Source organism: Brienomyrus brachyistius, chromosome 1 (genome assembly GCF_023856365.1).
Source record: "Brienomyrus brachyistius isolate T26 chromosome 1, BBRACH_0.4, whole genome shotgun sequence".
NCBI classification, from domain to species: domain Eukaryota; kingdom Metazoa; phylum Chordata; class Actinopteri; order Osteoglossiformes; family Mormyridae; genus Brienomyrus; species Brienomyrus brachyistius.
In genome coordinates, this window is record NC_064533.1 from 6,647,763 (window position 1) to 6,670,959 (window position 23,197).

At 45.9% G+C, this 23,197-nt stretch overlaps 1 protein-coding gene across 2 annotated transcripts in view; it reads right to left on the reverse strand.

The window, feature by feature from the left end:
* The window catches only part of sema3ab (sema domain, immunoglobulin domain (Ig), short basic domain, secreted, (semaphorin) 3Ab), a 73,873-nt gene extending 60,578 nt beyond the window's left edge, over window positions 1-13,295 (reverse strand). Inside the window, exons 1-2 of one of the 2 annotated variants that reach the window (XM_049012698.1) lie at window positions 13,199-13,295; window positions 8,411-8,545 (exon numbers count right to left, since the gene is read on the reverse strand). The gene's annotated coding sequence lies outside the window, so the exon portion shown is untranslated. The remainder of the gene's footprint in view (window positions 1-8,410; window positions 8,546-13,198) is intronic. The other variant, XM_049012697.1, reaches the window with a different exon arrangement.
* Window positions 13,296-23,197: the final 9,902 nt, after the last annotated feature.

Below are 23,197 nucleotides of genomic sequence, written 5' to 3' on the forward strand. Positions count from 1 at the left end.
TGGGCACAACAATTCCCTTGGCGATAAATGAAATTTTATCTTATCTAATAACGCCGCAGGTATCCGGCTGGCCAGTATAACACTGCGGCTGTGAAATAGCGAGCCGCAGGAGTGCGGGTGTGATTTACACAGCATTCCAACGTCTGGTGCCCGGGACCGCTGCTTGATCATCGGGTCCCTGCTAACACGGTTACTGAGACAGCAGCTCCTTCCCGAGTTTATGAATCGCGCGGGCATGCGGCGTGCCATAAATCCCGCTGCTCTCCTAAACTGGCCCTATTGGTCTATGCTGAGATGCGATTACATTGGATCTTAGTGGCTCTAGCACAGCGGAGAAGCTCTCCCTTAGGGAGGTAAGAGTCCAGCAGTGATACAGTAGAATGTGTAATGTCTGGACAATCCATTCATTTCCCATAAGTACTTGCCCAGGACAGAGTCGCAGTTCGCCTGAAGCCTATCGCAGGAAGCGCAGGGTAGGGAAACACCACGAACAGGATGCCAGGCTATCGCATGGCTCACAGACAACCAAGAGACACCAACTCAGTTAAACTATCGGTGTGCACAAGAGCAGTGCATTCATTTAGCAGGTGCTTTCATCCATGTTTTGACAGAGATCAGAGTCAGACAATCCCTGCATGAACAGGGGGTTAAGTGCGTCACTCTGATAACCCTGGGATTCAAACCAGCAACCGTCTGGTTAAAGGCACATCCCACTGAGCCACCCGGTCCCTGAGTACTCAAAGGAAACCTACAAGCTTCAGACACACACACACACATGCAGGTTTGCAATTATATCTTTGTGGGGACTCCAGTCATCTCTATGGGGAAAACTCTAATCCCAACATGACGACCCTAACCCCTACCCAGCCGTAACCTTAACCATAAGGAAGCAAACAAAATGCATGACTTTTGGAATTTTTTTGCTTTTTGATTGCATTCACAGAAAAATATGTAAAAATAACAGATTTTGATCCCCACAATATAATACAAACCGAATCCACATGCGTACACAGCTGGGGACAGGAATCAATCTGGTAGCCTTAGATCTATGTGAACCTGCATTACTGCCCATTGAGCTCCGCACACAAACCATATTTGGATAATATAGATACATGTATCCAATGCAGAGCAGTTCAGTAAGGAAGTGAGTCTGATGTTTGAGTATAGTTGATTCTCAGACATACAGTATGTTGTATTATCCATACACCTGCATGTGTGGTGCATTTTTGACATTAAATAATGCAACAGTCACTCCGCGGTTTGTGATAAATGGGATGGCGGCTTCAGCTGAATGCTTTTCAAATGAAGAACTATCTTCTTTTACAGCAAAACGTACTCCAGCTTGTTTAAGCAGCGAGGCGTGACACAGGGAGTTTGTTAACCAGGTGGCCTGGGCAGAAAATGGATTACAGAACAGTCAGGAAATGCAGGAACATACAGAGCCATACACGGTCGTCATAAACCCTATTTACTGTAAATGCAGGAACATACACAGTCGTCATAAACCCTATTTACTGTAAATGCAGGAACATACACAGTCGTCATAAACCCTATTTACTGTAAATGCAGGAACATTCACGGTCGTCATAAACCCTATTTACTGTAAATGCAGGAACATACACGGTCGTCATAAGCCCTATTTACTGTAAATGCAGGAACATACACAGTCGTCATAAACCCTGTTTACTGTAAATGCAGGAACATACACGGTCGTCATAAACCCTATTTACTGTAAATGCAGGAACATACACAGTCGTCATAAACCCTATTTACTGTAAATGCAGGAACATACATGGTCGTCATAAACCCTATTTACTGTAAATGCAGGAACATACACGGTCGTCATAAACCCTGTTTACTGTAAATGCAGGAACATACACGGTCGTCATAAACCTTATTTACTGGAAATGCAGGAACATACACGGTCGTCATAAACCCTATTTACTGTAAATGCAGGAACATACACGGTCGTCATAAACCCTATTTACTGTAAATGAAGGAACATAGACGGTCGTCATAAACCCTATTTACTGTAAATGAAGGAACATAGACGGTCGTCATAAACCCTGTTTACTGTAAATGCAGGAACATACACGGTCGTCATAAACCCTGTTTACTGTAAATTCAGGAACATACACGGTCGTCATAAACCCTGTTTACTGTAAATGCAGGAACATACACGGTCGTCATAAACCTTATTTACTGGAAATGCAGGAACATACACGGTCGTCATAAACCCTATTTACTGTAAATGCAGGAACATACACGGTCGTCATAAACCCTATTTACTGTAAATGAAGGAACATAGACGGTCGTCATAAACCCTATTTACTGTAAATGAAGGAACATAGACGGTCATCATAAACCCTATTTACTGTAAATGCAGGAACATACACGGTCGTCATAAACCCTATTTACTGTAAATGCAGGAACATACACGGTCATCATAAACCCTATTTACTGTAAATGCAGGAACATACACAGTCGTCATAAACTCTTTACTGTAAATTCAGGAACATACACGGTCGTCATAAGCCCTGTTTACTGTAAATGCAGGAACATACACGGTCGTCATAAGCCCTATTTACTGTAAATGCAGGAACATACACAGTCGTCATAAACTCTTTACTGTAAATGCAGGAACATACACAGTCATCATAAACCCTATTTACTGTAAATGCAGGAACATACACGGTCGTCATAAGCCCTATTTACTGTAAATGCAGGAACATGCACGGTCGTCATAAACCCTATTTACTGTAAATGCAGGAACATACACGGTCGTCATAAAGCCTATTTACTGTAAATGCAGGAACATACACGGTCGTCATAAACCCTGTTTACTGTAAATGCAGGAACATACACGGTCGTCATAAACCCTGTTTACTGTAAATGCAGGAACATATACGGTCGTCATAAACCCTATTTACTGTAAATGCAGGAACAGACACGGTCGTCATAAAGCCTATTTACTGTAAATGCAGGAACATACACTGTCATCATAAACCCTATTTACTGTAAATGCAGGAACAGACACGGTCGTCATAAAGCCTATTTACTGTAAATGCAGGAACATACACTGTCATCATAAACCCTATTTACTGTAAATGCAGGAACATACACGGTCATCATAAACCCTATTTACTGTAAATGCAGGAACATACTCGGTCGTCATAAACCCTATTTATTGTAAATGCAGGAACATACACGGTCATCATAAACCCTATTTACTGTAAATGCAGGAACATACACGGTCATCATAAACCCTATTTACTGGAGATGCAGGAACAGACACGGTCGTCATAAACTCTGTTTACAAACATTGGCCCGAAGATTCTACAAGAAGTGGAGTTTTTTTTTATCTTTTAAAACGTGACATCCGTTGACGTCTGATCAAACCATACAATAGAATCCCTGCATCTTACAGGCTGCTTCCATCCTCCTCCTAAGACGACTTATCAGGCACTCGGCTGAAGCGCCTCGGCACCATTCGCCCTCCACTTAGCTTCTCTGCAATGCTACATGCGTCTCAAGCTTCCACTTGCGTGGCGTAAGAGGATCTAAAACGCCGTCGGCACGGATCTCTCCGGGTTTTGCGGAAACACACCCGTTCCTCACAACCATGAAAATTGGCTTGGCTGCTTCCGTACCTCAGATCAAAGTCCTCAGCATTCAAGGGAGGAAATGATTTCATTATTATCGACCTTCCATTAAACATTAGACTATTATTATATAACCTATTATATAACTGGACTAGATTAGTCTTTAAAACTGTACAGTATATATACCAACAAACCAAAACATTATGATGACCCCCCAAATGTGAAGCGAACAATGTTGATTATCAAGTAAAAATGGTGCGTGTCAAGGTCTGGGATGAATTGGCATTTTGTCCATGTAGCGGACACGTTGAATGCAGAAGAAATGGGCAGTAATAAAGATTTGAGTGACGTTGACTAGCGCCGAATCATTATGGTCTGATGGCTGGATCAGAGCATCACCAGACGATGCTTGTGCAGTCCTCAGGGTCAGCCGTGGTGAGGACCTACTGAGGGTGGTCTGAGGAGGGGAAAGCCATGAACCGACCCGGCAGGCAAGATTCATCGATGCGCTATGTGACGGAAGGTAATCCAGTGTGATGCTAGCTTACCCTCTAATACAGCCCAGACTGTTTTTATGAGATCAATATAATTTGCTTCACATTATGGCTCATAATGCTTTGGCTCATCACCATCATATGTACTGTATTTGTTTATAAATCTACAAAATGTTACTCTGTAAATTAATGTTTGTATATTTATGAATTCAAGGTTTGCTTGCCAACTGTGAACTTCTAATCCTCGAGCAGTTAATCAGAAAAATAGGCCTTAGGTTGTGAAGGAAAGTCTGACCCGGCAGCTCGTGAGATGCAATTCACTACCAGGCCCAAGAAGTAATCACAGTAAACACAGTAAATACGGAGGCTGGTGAGCCTTGGTCAGGGGAGGCTGGCCCAGGACTCCTCCGTAAGCCTCATGAAGATTCCGGGTTCGACGTTGATGAAGGTTTCTTTTGTCACCTGTTAGCCTCCAGGGAAAGATGCTCATCCTCGAGGCCATAGACACTCGCCTTCAGAGACAATTGAACAATTGAACCTGGCCTATGAAACACAGAGTTGCTTGAGAAAATGAGAGCCGCTGTGATTTTATTGGCTGACGAGTTTGGCAGTCACTTCAGCTGAACCCACATCCCCTGGTAAACGTCCTCTCGTTCGTGATAATTGAGTGACTTATTAAGTGGTGGAATATAGTGGCACCTCTTGGACGGTGCTCAGGGGGAGGAGGAGTCTTTAACTACAAGACACAAATGCGTCTTCCTTCCTTTTAAATGTCATCCTAGTTTGAAGAGACGCTAAAAGGCATTAGCTTTGACCCCCAGGCTTCGTCGACCGGTACAGACCGGATGAAGGGTTAAACTCTTCTGGAGGGTGATCAAAGATTTTACGAACGTCTCCCGTCCTAAATTACAGCCCACCGGTGGATGGCGTTTTGTGGCTCTTGGGCGTAACACCCCTTGGCTGTCATTATGGGACTTTGAATTAAATTAGCATATAATGCGAATAAAAGCAGGACACGCACCTGCACATCGCCCCGTCCGAAACGCTACATTAATTTTACTGTCAGGAGAGTGGTGTGTCCTGTAATGTGTCATGTTGAATAGCTATCCCTGCTCCAGGCAAGCCAGATGAATTATACATTTTAATTTTAAAGGGACACAGTCTCGGAATGGGTTGGGAGGTTGACGTGCCGACGAGTTGGGTGGATTTCGGTCGGGGGCATGCGGGGTTCCCCTGGGGGGGCTCACCTCCCATCGTGATGTGCTATCAGGAAATGGGTACCTGGAATTGCTGAATGAGGGGGGTAACGGGGGTGCAGGGCAGGTTCCAAATGCAAGCCTGTCAGAAAACCGACACCACAGTTAGCCCAAGATGCATTGACCTCTAATTGCAATGGAGTCATAAATAATTTAACAGGTTTATTTGCTATTGTTTTCATTAGTGGTGAGATTACGTCAGTTAACTGAGGAATGAATGAGCAAGTTAAGCGCAAAAGTGTTAAACGGTTAAATTCCTCGGTATAAACATCTCTGGAAAACCTTCCACTGGGAAAATATGAATGATTCCCAGTTCTCATATCTATCCGTCCACTGAGTTATCCAGGACAGGATAGCAGAGCCAGGAAGGACAGAGAACGGGACAATCTGGACGGGATGCCAGCCCAAATCAAGACAAACTCACAGGCACCGTAGGAAATTTAGAGAAAGCAGTTGACCTAAGTACAGAAAAGTACCCAGAGGAAGGACAAGCACACATGCACACACTTACACACCTCCCCCACCGCACAACTGAAAGCACAGTAGAGTTTAGGTGCTAGATGAACGCGTTGACAGCAGACTGGCCCAAAGCTCAGGTGAACAATTACACACATCCTGTTCTCATGAGCAGTTCGGCTCCGGCTTCTAATGTGAAGTTTCCACTAAGTTAGATTATTAATTTTCACCCTGCAGTCATCCAAACACACAGATGTGTGTGTGCGACCAATGCCCCACGAAAGAAGCCCACGGTTCGAGACATTTGTCTGGACGGCACTAGACAGCTCATTGCCATGTTATCGTCGTCTATTCTTAAGTCATTTTTTCCACCTTCGGAGATGACCTCTGACCGTGCTTATAATCTTGCCGCTCACTCCCTACGACGCAGGTATTGAGAAACGGGAGCGCATGTGTTTCCAATCAGTCTCTGTCACAGCTCCGCAGGGGCGGCGCTGTTACCCAAACACATTTAAAGATGCGAAGGTAAACGAATCACGGGAGATTTTGTTTTTTGCGAGTCTGATTGTTTGATCAGAGCCCACCACTAATTCACCAGGTGTGTTCTGCAAATAGAGCACACAGCTGATAAATGTTTAGTCTGACATTGATGTACAGGAGCTCTTTGAGCACAGGATGAACAAAAGACAAATATAAAAGCGAGAAGAATGTGGCCTTCAGGAGCATGTTGTAAATAGACCTGGGATGGCAGAAAGAACACCCTCACCCCCTCCCCCGCTGTGTGGTCCTGTCTGAGCCTCTCAGGCCTCCTCGGGTGGGTGGATGCGTTCGGTTGTCCTGAAACACTAACAATCATGCTGAACGCTGAAATAGAACCGTCTGCAAACGTCACCGTTTGCAAACATTACAGCGTTGGGGCCACCGGAGAGGTCGCTTTGTCTGAAAGGGCGAGGGGGATGGGGGGGGGGTGGGGGTGGAATAAAAAAAAAAAACAAAAAAAAAACAAAAGACCACACGATGACCTGGACACTCGACATACTGGAGACAAATTGCTCCGTGATCCGGCTTAACGCCCCTCCCGCAACATTCCCGCCACTCAATCAATTAGCATGGCATGCTATCTCCAGCCGCCGGCCACAAAGAAAAACACTTTAAATAAGATTTGTGTCCGCTAGAGATCTTAATCGGAAAAGGAAGGCGGGGTTCAAGTTTTCCACAGCGGGGGCGGCGTGGAGTCAGACGGTCAGCAGGTAAACCTCACGGGGGCCCCGCATCGCAGGGTGACAGCACTTCACGGCTTGACGAATCCTGCGGTCAAGGCCCTCGGAAGCTGACGGCCATTATTGCCGAGGGACGCCCTTGGGGTCAGCTCACCCCCCAGCACCTCCCTGTGATATGGCCAACAGGAATTTGTAACAGTGCTTGAGGGAACGTGGGAGATGATGGCCTTCATGAACTGCAAGGCCTCATCTTCAGGGTCTGACAGATATCCAGCCCCCGGACATGTCGGTGAAACAGCTCCGCAGCTTTATGGGGGTGGACAGAAGCGAGTCTCTGATCTGAGACCAGTCGCGATTATAAACTGAGTAACATGACGCAATTACTGCATACGAGCTACAGCCCCTGGACCTGCTGGTGAAACAACTCCACAGCTGTAGGTGTTCCTGGGGATGGAATGAAACAAATATCTGACTGGAGTTCAGTGTGTCGCTTGCAGAAACTGAAGAACATGGTGCAATAACTGCATATGAGAGGCTGATACTGATCTGTAGCTGGTTTGCCAGGAGTCATCACTGATTGGTTAACCATAACATATAGTATGCAGGAAAAGTACTGTACTTGCAGTGCAGGTACATGGGAAATGCCGTGGAAGGTGTCAGCAGTGAGCATTATTAATGGGGGTTCATGTTTGGACTGGTGTGGTGCTTGGGAGGGAATCCAGGCCTTTCTCCGCACAAAGGACTGTAAAAACCCTGGCGGTTTGCACAGGACGCCTAGCAGGAAGAGCAGCTTTTCACCGCCTTTCAAGGACGCGTCGCCTGAAGATGTGCTGCCTCATGTAGGGGCAGAGCGACGCTCAAGTCAATACACCCTGACACGGACTTTTAGAATGATGGATGACGACTGTTTTCTCTATGTCATGCTGAGAAATGGATGGTAGGACGGGCGGCTGTTTTTGTCCTTTAAAAGTATTTCATTATACACTTAATGTCAAACTTTACTGTGCATGGGTAATGGGGAGCCTTGGAGAGACACAATACGTGGTATTAGAAGTTAAACAAAAAAAAACAAAATTCTGTCTTGACTTTTATCTTTGCGTTTGAAGTAAGGGGGGCACAGTGTATTGATGAAGATAAAACAAGATACCAAAAAATTTTAAAACGTGCATGTTTTACTCTTCGGTTTGTGTATTGGTTGCTGTTGCCGTAAGCGACCTGTAAACAAGTCATTTAGCAAGATGAGAAAACGCTAATAAAACGAGCAGGGAAATCAGCCTGAGGTTTAACGATCTGTTTCTGAGCCGGTGGGAAATCCCCTCATTTCCGGCATGCCAAAAACACACATTTTAAGAGTGCAAGAGATTCAGTGACAACAGAAATACCTGGACGCCAAGGGGTAACCTGGAACTGGGGTCACAGGGCGATGTGAGAGTCTGTGCGGAGATGGGTGTCGAGACTCACACGACCCAGCAGAGGACGAGGAAGATGAGCAGAAAGGGAGGATTTTACCGCAATGTCTAGTGAAATGACAGCAATGAAAAAGAACCGTTTCAGATGCCAGAGAAAATCATCAGTGACGTTAAAGTTTTTAAAACAAGATACTTCAGAAATGTGAGAAATCTAAATCAATGTTATTTTTCTATGACTGAGCTTTTAAATAACTTTTTTTAGGAAGTGTGTGACAGCATCTTCTGCATAATTAGCTGCATAAGCATAATGCAAACATCAGCAAAGCACCTGTTTGTCATAAATATCGCAAATTACACTTCCCACTTTATTACAAGCCATTCCTCATCTGAAAACAAGAATCCAGGCGGGGGTCTGATCCGGTCGGAACGCTGGGACCTATTTTAGCAACGACCTTCTGGGCAGATCTAATTCAGCAAAGGTCAAAAGGTCAGCAAAGGTCAAAAGGTCAGCACCGGAGCGATAGCGTTTCCTCCCTACTTTTGGGATTCATGACTCCCAAACTCCATATCGCCATATGGTGAAACGGCACCAGCAGCCGACTAACGCCTGCTCCGCAGAGGAAATGAGTCAACGTTTACGCCCCAGCAAATGGCCGGGCCGCGCTCGTAACACACCATGCCGGACTCTCCTGGCTGCGGCCAATTAGAGGCGTGAAATGGTCACATCATGGAAGGGAATGGAGGTTGTTCTCTGAAGAGAGCAAACAGCTGCATGCACCCTGCAGGCCTGAGCCCCCCCCCCCCCCCCCTCGAGAATGCAGGTCACACCTGTAACAAGCCCCCTTAGAAACCAAGCAAGCATAAAGGAACAACTGCCCATTAAAATAACCGCAACTACACACCAGGCACTCTGATTTTTAATCACTGACACCATAACCCTACCAAACAGGATAGCAACAGTCACTAGCATTCGTTTGCTATCTTTTCTCAGTTATACAGTATATAGGATTAGCACCTGTGCTTTCAGTCTGTGAGCCTGGCTGTGCCTGCCTTCCCTACCAAACGTTCCATATGAAAGTTTTTACCCCACTGTAACCAGGACGACTTTTCTTTATTGTGGCCAGCACGATGGTAGCATTGGCATCAGATTTGACTGCTCATGATAGTTCACCTTCGGCTATGAAAGAATACGTCAGCTCGGACTGCGCCTTGGACATTTTCCATCGCAGAAACACTACTCCATTCCAAAAAAGGGATACATCTGTGTGTACTGTACATACAGGATATAAACTCAACACTAAACTCTGCTGGGGATATAGATGGTACAATACATCATACTAGCTCACCGAAACAGATGGACGTATAAACTTATCACAGACTCGTGATTAAAATAAATAACCAGAAAGACCAGCTTCCTTGGAGTTTAAACATTAATTATTCAGTATTATTTACATTTCCATCTCTCTATTCTTTCAATTCCCTGGCCTTTACGCCTGCTGACTCAATCCTGACTTCTCGCTGCCAATTACCAAGACAGTAATAAGAGTATTTTCTGGAAAATCAATGAAGCGTATTGATTACATTATACACTCAGAAATCTCAGTTTAGTCTAATAAACAACCAAATTCCCTCATAGACCCCAACTGGAGGAAAAAAAACGAGAAATTTACAACCTATTCTGCCACATATGATCTATATGGGTACTTGAGGTTCCCATTAAGAGAGGCCGAGATCACTTCTCACGCCAGTCTCCTGGCATTATGTGAGGCTTAATTGCTACTTAAACGTAGTAAATGTCCTCTTTTGGTATCTGATGTTCAGTCTGGTGTCTGCAGCATGCAGACTGTGTAAACCAAACCAGGTGAAGGTAGAGTGTATAACTGCTGATTGATTCCACATCCTCACCCCTTTAAAGATCTGCAAAAGTACATTATTGCAACTTCAAAGTGATGACCCCCACCCCCCATCCCTCCCCCGCGTTGTTTTGTCAGGGGGCCACTTTTGAAATTTTCCTGCAAAACATCTGGTTTATGTAAAGGGGGCATATTGCCTCACACAATCACTTCAGGTTCATAAAGAATCTGATCTTCAGGTTCGGCTGAGCGACGCAAGAGGAATTACGGCTTGAAAGTTACAAGCCGTCCTGATTAATTATCCGAAGAAAGCCTTGGATCTCTCGCATGTGAGAGCAGCGACTCCTTATGGTCCGAACGTCCATCCGCAACCAGCTGCTGGTCTCACTTCACCTCCCCAAATTTACGGTGAGACACATCTGCCTTCATCTTTCCCTTTAAACTAAAAGGGCCACGAGACAGCTCTGCGTTAGACTGACTCCAGGTGGAATGACGAACTACACCATGTGACACGGGATGGGCGGATGGTTTTTTTCCAAAAATGGGAGGAGGAGGAGGAGAAGGAGGAAGAATATATGGTATTTTCTGTGCAGGAGAGAAACACAAGGAAACAAAACAGGCATCAGGACCACCAACATGTGGTCTGTGCCAAGACTAAGAACACATGCGTTTCATATTATTTACAACATGCAATGAACGTGCTGGTCACCTTACCTTGCCCTACCCCAGGAACGTCTACATCCTGCACTCTGAGTACTGGGTGTTGTTTTATTAACATTTAGAGTGTTGAAAGCGGTTTATTATCGGTTGGCGTATTTTTACAAATTCATATTAAGCAAAAGGGCTGGGGCAGCCATCTTGAGTCAGGTGACCGTGGATATTGTTACCGACTGGCTTCTGTCTCCCCTTCTACCCAGCAATCATCGCAAATCATGGTTTACGTTTTGTTTTGGCACAGTAACCCCTGGCAGAGCCTTAGTGAGCCAACACACCATGGCGCTGAGCTTGTTTCTGTGTATTTCCATTTTTCCTCTTTCGTCCTCGATGGGACGGCAAATTGGCGTGTGTTGTCCCCGAGGCGGGCTGCCCCGTCCCCGCCCTGCTCCCGCCCGGCCCCCCCTCCCCCCCGCCTGTTCCTCAGAGGAGCATGTCTATAATAAAACTGTGGTATGCCTTCCAGTCCCACCCAGATCTTCCCACGTTCTCGTTTCTGTGTCTCCGCTGACAGCCACTATTCTGCTATCTCCTATGCCTTACGCCACCATATCTGCACGCAATTTGGGCCGACTAATCGGCAAGCCCAGGGAGCCTAGACTGATTAATTTGCCCGTTTGGGGTAAACCCACCTACCTGCGGTTAGACTCACCTCCTCCTCATAAAAATTAATCAAACACAGCGACATCTTAAACCCTCGTGAGGGGCACATGGGTCTTGCGCTATTGCAAATCGTGCAATAAAAGTAATGAATCGTATTAGTGCTGGTAAGTTAGGGATTTGTGGGGTCAATGTTTACATTTTAAAAGACATATTTTGCTTTGCGTATTTTTTTTTTTATATATATTTTAAGACATTTAACGGGATTATTTGCACAGAAAAGCACATTTAACAGTGACTAGTATGTTGACTAGCTAGTACATTAACTAGCATGTCCATTAGTACATTGACTAGTACAATGACTGACATTCTAGCTAGCATACTGGCTAGCATGATGGCTAGCATGCTGTTCTAGGACACTGCCTACTATGGTTGCTAGGATGATGATTAGCACACTGGCTAGCACGGTAGCTAAGGCATTCGCTAAGCACAATGAATAGCATGCTGGCCAGCACACTGGGTAGCACAAAGAGTAGCACTCTGGCTGACAAGCTGATTAGCATGACGGCTAGCATGCTGTTCAATCACCCCGGCTAACACACTCACTAGCGCAATGACTAGCATGACACAAAGTAACACTTTGGTTGACACACTGACTTTCATGATGACTAGCATGCGGGCTAGCAGCAGTGGCTAATGCCGATTCCTCGTAGTGCCTGCATTGCGGGAGCCTAGATGGGAGCTTCTTCTGCAGATGCTCCAGTCTGACCTCACAACCCAAACACATGCCTTTTAGGGGAAGTGGCGACTATCCATGAGGACTAGCGACCAGCCTCATTGGAATTACTCTGGATCACCCTTCAGATAAGCGCTGACTACCAGGTTTATGCTCTTTTCCTAATTAACTCCATGTGAAAGTGAAACCTCATACAAATATACACACAGGATTCGGCACAGAGAACAACAAATGATAACGTTTAGCACCAATTAACTTATGGCAGCGTAACTGTGGGGTATATTTTTAGTGAAGCTTCAAAAAAGGTTGGAATTTGGTCTGTGCCGATGTCACCATGCTCTGCTCTAGACACGTGAAAATGGCCCCACGTACAGTAGCAGTCACTGTAGCTGGAGAAGGTAAAGATCATGGAGCACATTGTCAAGTGGAGATGTTTGGATACGTAACTTTCTCACTCGCTTTACCCTCCTGTCGGTGTCATCTAGAAGGTTTACATCTGTACTCAACATAAAAACAATATAAAGATCAACATAAATTATTTTTATGTTAATCTTCCTGTCTAGAACAGGCCATCCACCCTCAAACGTCTACTACAAACAGCTCATAATAGGACAACAAGGTGGTATAGATTTATGACAACTGCATGTTGATATATGTTGCTTTCTATGAATGAGGCATAAGGTTGGATTTTGCATCACAATTGTAACAAAAAAAGAAAAGGATACAAGTTAACCTAAGAAATGAAGGTTGTTCTGGTGTCGACCCAGATACATTTTATGCATTGAATCATCAGTCATTATTTAAGCGCATAGCTAATCTAACGTGTCACTGTCAATTAGCAGGAATCTCTGCACTTACATCACTACCGCGGCTAGACCTTGGTTGCAGTTTAGAACATCGCCCTCCTTCATCCACGCTGTTGTTTTTTTTTTAATGAGATCCACTGTCGTCTTTCCTTCTGGAAGAACTGGGAATTAATAACTGCGGCAACAGTTCCGCGTGTTTTTTAATAGCGAGGTGGAAAGACTGCTCACTGCTTGGGGAGCTCAGCCAATCACCTTCGCCTGCATGCACACATGCACACAAACACGGCACACACCCTCACTGTAACCCCGTGTGCGCTAATTTAACAGCACCGCATTTTACCCCCGAGGCTACAGGGTGTCACCTACACCTGGGTGCACCCAGCCACTATTACACCCCCCCCCAGTCCTCCCCTGTCCTTTCTTGCCACTGGCATCTCCACCCCCGTTTCTGTCAGAGGAGGTAGATCGGTCCGGGTGAAGGAATCGGAGGTAAGGGTCTCGTGAATGCACCCCCACCGTCACAAAATAGTGCAGGAACCAGGGTGGGAAGAGACGGGAGGGGGGGGGGGGGGCTGTCTGGCTGGCAGATGTGTGAAACATGGGGCTCCCAGCGGAGTGAGGGTGGGGGGTGCAGGGAGGGGGCTGTGCCTGGGCACAAACAAGGCAGCCGGAGGCGATGTGGATCTCCCGCAGCGCCCTGCGGGGGACGAGGCTGCAAAACGGACCCCCGGAAAACACTCTAGATCTTACGCAACACCAGACGGGCTGGAGCTCTCATTACACAGGCACCTACACAGCAGTACTATCTTGGAATCAGTTAGTTACTTTCCATAGAGAAATACGCAAAGTTGGTGATCTCATATTGTATTTATCTAACAGACCCTTTTCATGTAAAGCAAGGTACGTTTTGGAGAAGGCGAGGTCAGCCAGTCTCTGCAGCAATTGGAAGTTAAGGTCCTTACTCAGGGGGTCTCCACTGCCAACCCTGGGATTTGAGCCAGCAACCATAGCGATCACACGTATGGTATCCTAACTCACTGAAACCCATACCACCCCTTTCATATCTTAATAATATTAAGTAGATTACATTTATACACGTGTTCAACAAAAACCTTACTGTACAATAGCATTTGACTCTGGATCTGATGTTAAAGTTCCGGAATGTAAATGTCTGAATTGGCTCCCAGACTGGCAAGCACATATTCCACACCTGAAAGAAGCACTGTGTGCTGGATGCTGATGAGTTTCCCTGGCATGTTAGCTTGCGACTGGCTGAGCCTCATATCCGGGGCTGCAAATGCCATGGTAACAACACCAAGGGCTCTTGTGAGGAGATTACACAGGTGGCGATAGGACAGACCTGGTGACACAAAGAGGCTCGTTCTGTCACATGCCAGAGGTGTTACGTGGAGGGGAAAGGGGCCAATTTAGGCATTAAATCACTGTGGGAATGAGGGAACCACAGATGACATGAATACCCAGGGCCCGTCTCGATCCTTATAAGAGCGCCACCTTATGGCAGTCCAGCCACTGAATGCAAATATGGCTTTATATAACAGAATATTCTAGGTGGTGCTTATAACTGTGTATATATACCATGCTTTAATCACCTACCAGGACTGGCTATATAGAGGGGCGCATTTGGGCCATGGATATCCTGGCAAATTGCGGGGGCCAGAAATTTTCTGGAGCCGTTGAAAGTGGTGCTGGGGACCAAGCCCTTAAACGCCGTTTCTAGCTCAGCCCCTGGTCCTACTGTATGTTCAGAAATGAATGAATGAATGACTGAAGAAATGTTACATTTATGTAGCGCTTTTTAAGACACACAAAGTGCTTTACTGGGCCAATGGGGAGCCACCTCATCCACCACCACTGTGTAAGACCCAGTAGCCCCCACTTGGGTGATGCAACGACAGCCACTCTATGCCAGAATGTGCACTACACAGTAGCTAAGGTGGGGAGGAGGCAGGAGAGAATTCACCCAATTAGATATCGGGGATGATTAAGAGGCCAGATCTGATAGGGCCACAGTGGGCAATTTTAGCCAGAGCTCTGGGAACCGCCCCTACTCTAGCAAAAGATACCCAGGGATCGTTATCAGCCTCAGAGAGTCAGGACCCAGGTTTTACCTCTCATCCAAAAGTTCGCGCCATTTTTACAGCTTAGTGTAATGGGGCTTCTCGAAGACTCTGAACCATGCAAGCTCATGTCATCTGCTTTTCATATCCATTCGTGACTCACGCACAAGGTCGGCCATGTTTTCTGAGGGAACTATTTCTTGGGGCAGCACAGATCTGACAGAATGGATAACTGAAAAGCATGGAAGAGCGGTGAGGTCACTTGCAGTGGGACTGTAATCCGTGACCCGTGGAAGGTACAGAGAGAGCTAGCAGACCTCCAAGCCCAGTCAGGCTTCCAACATCGTAAATCTCAACGGAAAAAAGGTCTCTCCATGTCAGCTGCCGTCATAACTGCTCGTAACATCGTGAGATCGCCACCATGTTGAAGGGCGGCTAGCGTCTGGGCAACGGAAAAGAATGAACGTGTGGGAACCGTACCCACAAGAGGCAGGGAGCAGCCATTGATATTCAACAGAACCTCCGAAGGTTACCGAACGTTTCGAAAGCCTCGAATGCCGGATGCCTGTACAGAAGTGTGAAGTGATTTTTATGCGAATGTACATTCCACGCACAGATGTGGAGTGACGTCACACAGAAACACCTCCTTAAAACATGTTTAGCCGATGTTTCACAGGCTAGCTGTGACTCATATCAAGTAACTTTGTGGTCTATCGCCTAAGACGGCCACACATATGGTTTCATGTGATCGCACACGATTCCACGACCAGCCCGCCATGCATGGGAGTTAAAGATGTGGTGGGTGCTTTGGGCATTTTCAACCCCCAGAAAGGTCTCCTGACACCACACGTTTCTGACAGTGCTCCTCCTCCCTGCCTGAAATAAAAGCAAGGTGGGTCACAAATCAACTACAGAGAGTGGAAAAATGTAGAAAATCATGGATTTCTTTTCAAATAAACACCCCTGTCTAAATCCCCGAACGCCGTCTGAAATGAAGTGAACAGACCAACTGCTGACGGACACCCTCTGACCTTTCCCACCTCAAGTAAATTTTTGCCATAATAAAGAACATCCAAGCATTTTTCATTCATTTATGCAGTTCTGGGGGAGGGAGCATGAGGCAGGGGGCACCCTGGACAGGCTGCCGGTCTGTCAGACAGCACACACAATTATACAGTCAGAGGCAAATACAGGGACGAGGCCACAAGGGCAGTGACCTCAACTGAAAGCTGATTGGTCCCCAGTGTGCCCTCCCCCCTGTCACTCACCAATTCAAAACATATCATTGGATAATTATAAGGCACCTCTGTAAGAATTACAGCCCCTTAAAAGAATCACCTCTGCATACACTACTGGTAATTTAGAAACACTAGTTAGCCGAACTGCATGCCTTTGAACTGTAGGAGGAAACCAGAATAGCCAGAGGAAAACCACAGCACACTGGGAGAACAGAGAAATCCTACTCGAGGAGGCAGGGGCGGGATTCGAACCCCTGGCCCACGAGGGGCGAGGTGCCACCCACCATGCATAGTTCATACATTTTAATTTATGTTTTGATGTAGGCAGTGCTAAGAAATCACATCCTTTCCATCAGCTGGTGCAAATCCTTCGGTATTTATGCCATAGCCACGGCTCACGGCATTCCAGGATGAGCCCAAGGTCATTCCCATCTCACGATCCGGAGACAAGCCCTAGAGATCTGACGCCTCTGGACCCACCCCGAGCTTGTCCTGCCCACACGGGCGGCAGAACCCAACCACTAAAGGCCTCATCCTTTATTCATAGCCCGCTCCCCTCGAACGCAGGAAATCTAGCGTGAAATCCAATCTAGGATCATGCTGACATTCATCCCTCCCTGGGGAAGGACGCATATTATTTTTAAATTGGGAGGGTCAAACAAATGGCCTCCCCAGATAAACAAAGCGCATCCAAGTGCATGCGATGCCACAGATTTACTTTGTTTTATTAGATTTGTTAATGCATCAGACCATTAACGAATCCGCTGCTCTCCACCCCTTAATTAGGATATTGAACCGCAAAGAACAATCATCCAGGTTCACATTCATGTATCAAAGCTTCTGAATCCTTTACTACATATTACTCATTATTTATACTCAAGATCACCTGCTCTGGGTGCTTTTCAATGCCCTTGATACTCTGCTTTCCCAGCGCAGCATCATGTCAAAGCATTCTTACTTTGAACTTACCCCGTTCACGTCAGCCAGGCTTTGTTGTCTTTTTTTTCTACAAAAGGTATAAAGTTAGCTGTTCATTTAACACAAAGTGTCCCTGGGTGACCACCTCCTTCGGGTTATTAAACGAAAGCGGAACAATGCAAGACCCCCGGGCGTGTTATGTAAATGTCAAACGGATCCCTTTACTTTCTCTGTGTGGTCGCACACTTCGCTTCGCCTTTGTAGATGTGGCGTGGCCTACGATGGCAGCCATCTCAAGCTTTTGGAGAACAATCGAGACATTACAAAAGGAAGAACAATACCAGAAAACAAACAGAACACAACCCTGGGAATGAGGTTTCATTTCAAAGTCTTTTGATACAGGAAGAAAAGAAAAATTAGATGGGTGATTTTTAAAATTTAGATTAGATTAGAGTTTTAAAATGGGACCACAGGATGTTTTTAAAAACCTCAGGACCCGCGTTGACCCTCTATTACAACCAGGCGCGGTCAGGGTCGGAATCAATCAGGCGGACCCCCGGGGTGGCATGTGGCACGTTCCAAACACGCTGAGCAAACATAACCCTTCCCTGCCCTCGACCCCCCACACGTGGGCCGCTCCGCTCAGTTCCTTCAGACGACCTCTCTGGCCGGCCTGCTCCATTTCAAACTCCTTCTCCCCCACTCAGGGAGCAATTTCGACACCTCGGATTAAAGCCTAGAGCACCGGAGTCCGTCAGCCATGGGATCCTGGGGGGTGGGGGGGGGGGGTGGGTAGTATTGGGAGTCACAATCACAGAAGGGAGGGGGCTATCAGCAGATGATCGAAAAACAAACTCAGTGGAGTTAATGGTCCGCTGAAGTTAATATAACAGCCAGTCACAACATGTGCTTTGGGGGGGGGGGGGGGGGGGACTTTAACTATCAAAGCAGGTCTTTGTGAAATGTTAAATAAATAAAACGTACACCGCTGCGAATCCCGGCCAGCCCAGCCGCCGGCTACGGTTTTCAGAAACAGGCTTCGTCCGGACTGTTTCCGGCACGTGGAGGAAAGGAAGCTGTCAGGGGGGTAAAACAGAAATGGATCTGGGGAGACGGGAAAAGGAAGGAGATCTGAGAGGAGGCGCCGATCTCAGAGGATGGAGCATGAGTCCGTGTGTGAGGGGCAGCGGCCAACCGACGCTTCGCGTTTCATGCCGACGTGTGAAAACTACTGCGTTACACCACAGAGGGCTGGGTCAGCTCTCACACATAAAGACAGACTCCTCCGTCTTCAGTGGGCAGGAGCCAATCATAGCCGCTCCTCCAACAACCCAACACTGTGCATAGAAAAAGCTAAAAACAGCATTTTATTATTGAGCCAAACTTCAGAGTACTACAGATTTATTTATATATGTAGATATTTTGACACAGTGCCTGTAAATTTAATCTCACAGCATAATATTGTGTTTTTAGTTTAATTAAAAGGAAATGTTTTCTGCATTTCTACAAACACTAAATAATGTTTCCCACTTTACAAAGTGTTTTTTTCCCCCACCGGATGCAACTAGGAACCTGGAGGGTGGAAGAATTTGACCAGTTTATATCAGCCGATGATGAAAAGCAGATCACCGGCAGAGATTTATTGAGCAGAGTAATTACACAGGGTTGGAACTGAAACTTCATGTCTTCCTGATGTGTGACGACTGTAATTATCTCGTTGGGGATGAACGGACACCAAGCAAAATATTGATTTGGGAATCATGGCGTTCTGACACTTGACAGCTTGCTGGTGGAAGATGGGAACAAAGGGGAAAGTTGGCGAATGAGGCGTGTCCAGCAGAAGGGGGGGGAGCAACTCTGTGTCCATGTGGTCACATGATCAAAAGCATAGTCACGTGATTAATCCATTTATATGGACATAGCCTCCAGGATAGGCTACAGACTCCCTGCCACCCTGTATAGGACAAATGAATTCAGAGGATGGATGGATGGATGAAGTTCTGCAGGTTCCCATGTCCGATTCCAGCCGCATTCCTCACATCCATCATGGGTTTGTCATTTAGGCCGGCTCAGTAGGTGGCATGGTCACCTCCCACCTGCAAGGTCAGGGGTTCAATTCCCACCTCCTGCTGCAGTGTGTTTGGAGTTTGCACCGTCTCACTATGTCACCTGGATTCCCTCCCATGGCCCACAAGCATGTGTGTAGGTTGATGGCTGTAGCTAAACTGCCTGGGGGGGGGGGGGCTGCTTTGTTGCATTTATCATTTTCTGTGCTATTGGACAAAGAAATTTCTGCTTCCAGGGATCGGTGAAGTTCTACCTGATCTTATCTTAAGCTGTTTCTGCCAACTTCAACACAGTTCTCACAAATCCAGGGTCTTCCCTGAGTTCCTGAGCCTCTGTCAGCTCCTTCCCTGGGGAGGCCGAGCGCCCCTCTGCCGGGTCTGGGCCACCTGTCCCTGGGGCTGGATGAGATTCACCCACACCACTGACGTTGCTCCAGCACAGGCTGCCTGCCTGAAAGCTGCCACCTCGCCCCAACAGCACGCTGCCTGGCTGCCGCACCCAGCTCCAGGAGGTCATTCCACCCACGTGGGTCATGTGACCAGCTCACAGAGAACCCCAGAACCCCCCCCCCCCCCCCCGCCGCCCCCATGCTGCCTGTGTACAGCGCTCTTAATCTCTGCCTGGTCGATTGGATTGTTTCACTGAATGCTTGTTATATGACAGCTATTTGTTAAGGGGGCTTATATAATAAAAATAATAATAAGAAGAAGATGAAGATGAAGAAGAAGAAGATGAATACTGAACTGGATCAAACTGAACTCCAGCCAAAAACTCACAAGTTCATAGAATCCATGTTTCTTTAAACCAGAAATTGCTGGATGGATGTTTTAAATTAGCTTCATTATACTCGTGTAATGGGTAGATTTACTTTATTCACCACACCAAGCCCACTGAGGGATGGAAAAAACTGGAAAATAACATTCTTGCTTTTAGAAAGCAGGCAGGGGGTTCAAATCAGATTGTCACCGCATTCAGAAAAGCTCATTTAAACGTCTTTACTAAATTTTGTTATAAATTTAATCATTTAATCATCTTAATCATCCAGACGAAAGCATTGTTATATGCAATGACAAACAATGCAGCTTCCCATATCAAGATTAATGAACATTGCTGCTCGAGGCAACCCCCCCCCCCCACCCAAAAGCACCCAGATGACATTCAGCTTTCTGAGATTAAAGGCACAGATATGTAGTGCATTTCCCGGACCCTTCAGAGGGGGGTTGGGGGGCTTCTCGGGGACGAACCCCGCGGATGGTAGACAGCCGGAACCGTTCTGCATGACAGTGATAATCAAAACATCTGTTGGGTAGCGGGGAGGGGGTGTCATAGGTTATCAGCTGACCTCGGCCATCCACTCTTCTCTGCCAATCATGCCAATATGGGTCTAGGGTATGTATCACTGAACGAAATTACAATTGCAATTCAAATACATGATTATAAACCAAGGCTGGGTAGTTCTAGGGTGTATTATAAACTATGATATACTGGAATATTCTATGATGTATTGCTATATATCGTGACACACTATGAGGTTAATTGTGATGCACTGCGATTGTGATATAATATAATGTACTGTGATATTCTGTGATACTGTGATTCACTGCCAATCCCAAATAGGTAACCGATGGGTGGATTGATGGAATAACTAACAGAGACAGGATGGCAGTCACATCCAACTGATTTAAATGCTCTACCATGTTATTTCACGTAACAGATTCACGTGTTTCGCATCAGCAGTTAAAGAGGTGGGCGGGGGTGTGGGGTCATTCTTGCAGAAATGATCACAAATTACGGCAAATCCTCGCCTGATCATGTATTATTTTAGTCTGGTGCGTCAGGCTGGTGAGGTGGCCGGCTGGTAAGCAGCCTACCCCAGCCTACCCCAGGACGGAAAGCCCTGGAATTTACTGCCTCTCTAAAGCAGGATTAATGCCCCCCCCCCTCAATTGCAGGCTGAAGGGACAAGATCACAATTTTTACATAAATAATTTTTTCTAGATTAGTAGTCCTCCGATGGTGCCATTTTTGCATAGTAGCTCACTGAATACTTAAGGGGGGAAATAGGATCATTAACAACGTCTAAATTTAATCGTAAACACTCAAACCAAGAGTTTGTTCATATTCCAGTGCCTTTGCTCTTGCGGATTTAATTTTTTTCAGTTCCAGCGTTTTGTGGTGAAAGTAGTGGCTGATAATTAAACATTTGGAGAGATTAACGTGATCGGGGTTAGGGGTAGGGTTAGGGTAGTTAGTGCGGAAAACAAACAGCAGTCAGGCCGGGGTGTTTGTTAGTCGTATTCTACACCAGAAGCAATTACATGAAAAAAAATAATTATAATGTATGCATGTTAAAGTATGACATTAAATTAAATCCATTTGCTGGGTTAGAAAAATGCTTCTTCAAATTAAGGCAAAGATATATTGCGAACTGAAGTTCACTCAGTGGTCAGTTTATTAGGTACACCTGCTTATTAACACAAACAGTACGCTTCTACAAACAGCCAATCATGTGACTGCAGCTGAATACATACAGCACACAGACAGGGGCTAGAGGTTCACTAACTTTGTGGCTAAGCATTAGAATGATTAAAACGCCTGATTTAAATGATTTTAAATGTTGTGTGATTGCTGGTGCCAGACGTGGTGGTTCCAGCTTCTTGGAAACAGTGACCCTCTCGGGATTTTCACACACTGTGGTGTCTAGAGTTTACAGAGGAAAAACAAACCAACAAAAAAAACATTCAGCCAGTAGCTATTCCATGGGCAAAACACCTTGTTAGTGAGAGAGGGCAGAGGAGAATAGATATAGTATGTGTACATAATAAAGTGGGTCCTGCCCGGTACCAGCTATGTGTAGCTTATAACATGGGTCCTGTCCAGTACTAGCTATATGTACCTAATAAAGTGGGTCCTGCCCGGTACCAGCTATGTGTAGCTTATAACATGGGTCCTGTCCAGTACTAGCTATATGTACCTAATAAAGTGGGTCCTGCCCGGTACCAGCTATGTGTAGCTTATAACATGGGTCCTGTCCAGTACTAGCTATATGTACCTAATAAAATGGGTCCTGCCCGGTACCAGCTATGTGTAGCTTATAACATGGGTCCTGTCCAGTACTAGCTATATGTACCTAATAAAGTGGGTCCTGTCCAGTACTATCTATGTGTACAAAATAAAGCGGGTCCTACCCGGTACTATCTATGTGTACCTAATAAAGTGGGTCCTACCCGGTACTATCTATGTGAACCTAATAAAGTGGGTCCTACCCGGTACTATCTATGTGTACCTAATAAAGTGGGTCCTACCCGGTACTATCTATGTGTACCTAATAAAGTGGGTCCTACCCAGTACTATCTATGTGTACCTAATAAAGTGGGTTCTGTATCGTACTAGCTATGTGTACCTAATAAAACGGCCACTGCATGCACAATCTTGCATGCAGAGTAAAGCGAAGGATTGTTTTGAGTGAATAAATCTGTTAAATCTCCTGCTGGGATTTAAGTGAATATCCTTTTTTATACCACGATTTGGCAATAGGTGGCTTATTTGGAAAAACATTTGTTAATTATGGGGTCTGCCGTCTGTCATTAAACATCCCTGTTCATCACTCCAACCTTCACTCCAGAACACCATCTCAGTAATTTCTCTCCACAAGCATGAACCATCTCTTCTCCCAAAACACTTTATATCATAATTTAAAACAGGAGTTAAATGATAACGCTTCTTATACCACGACCTATCACAGATTCC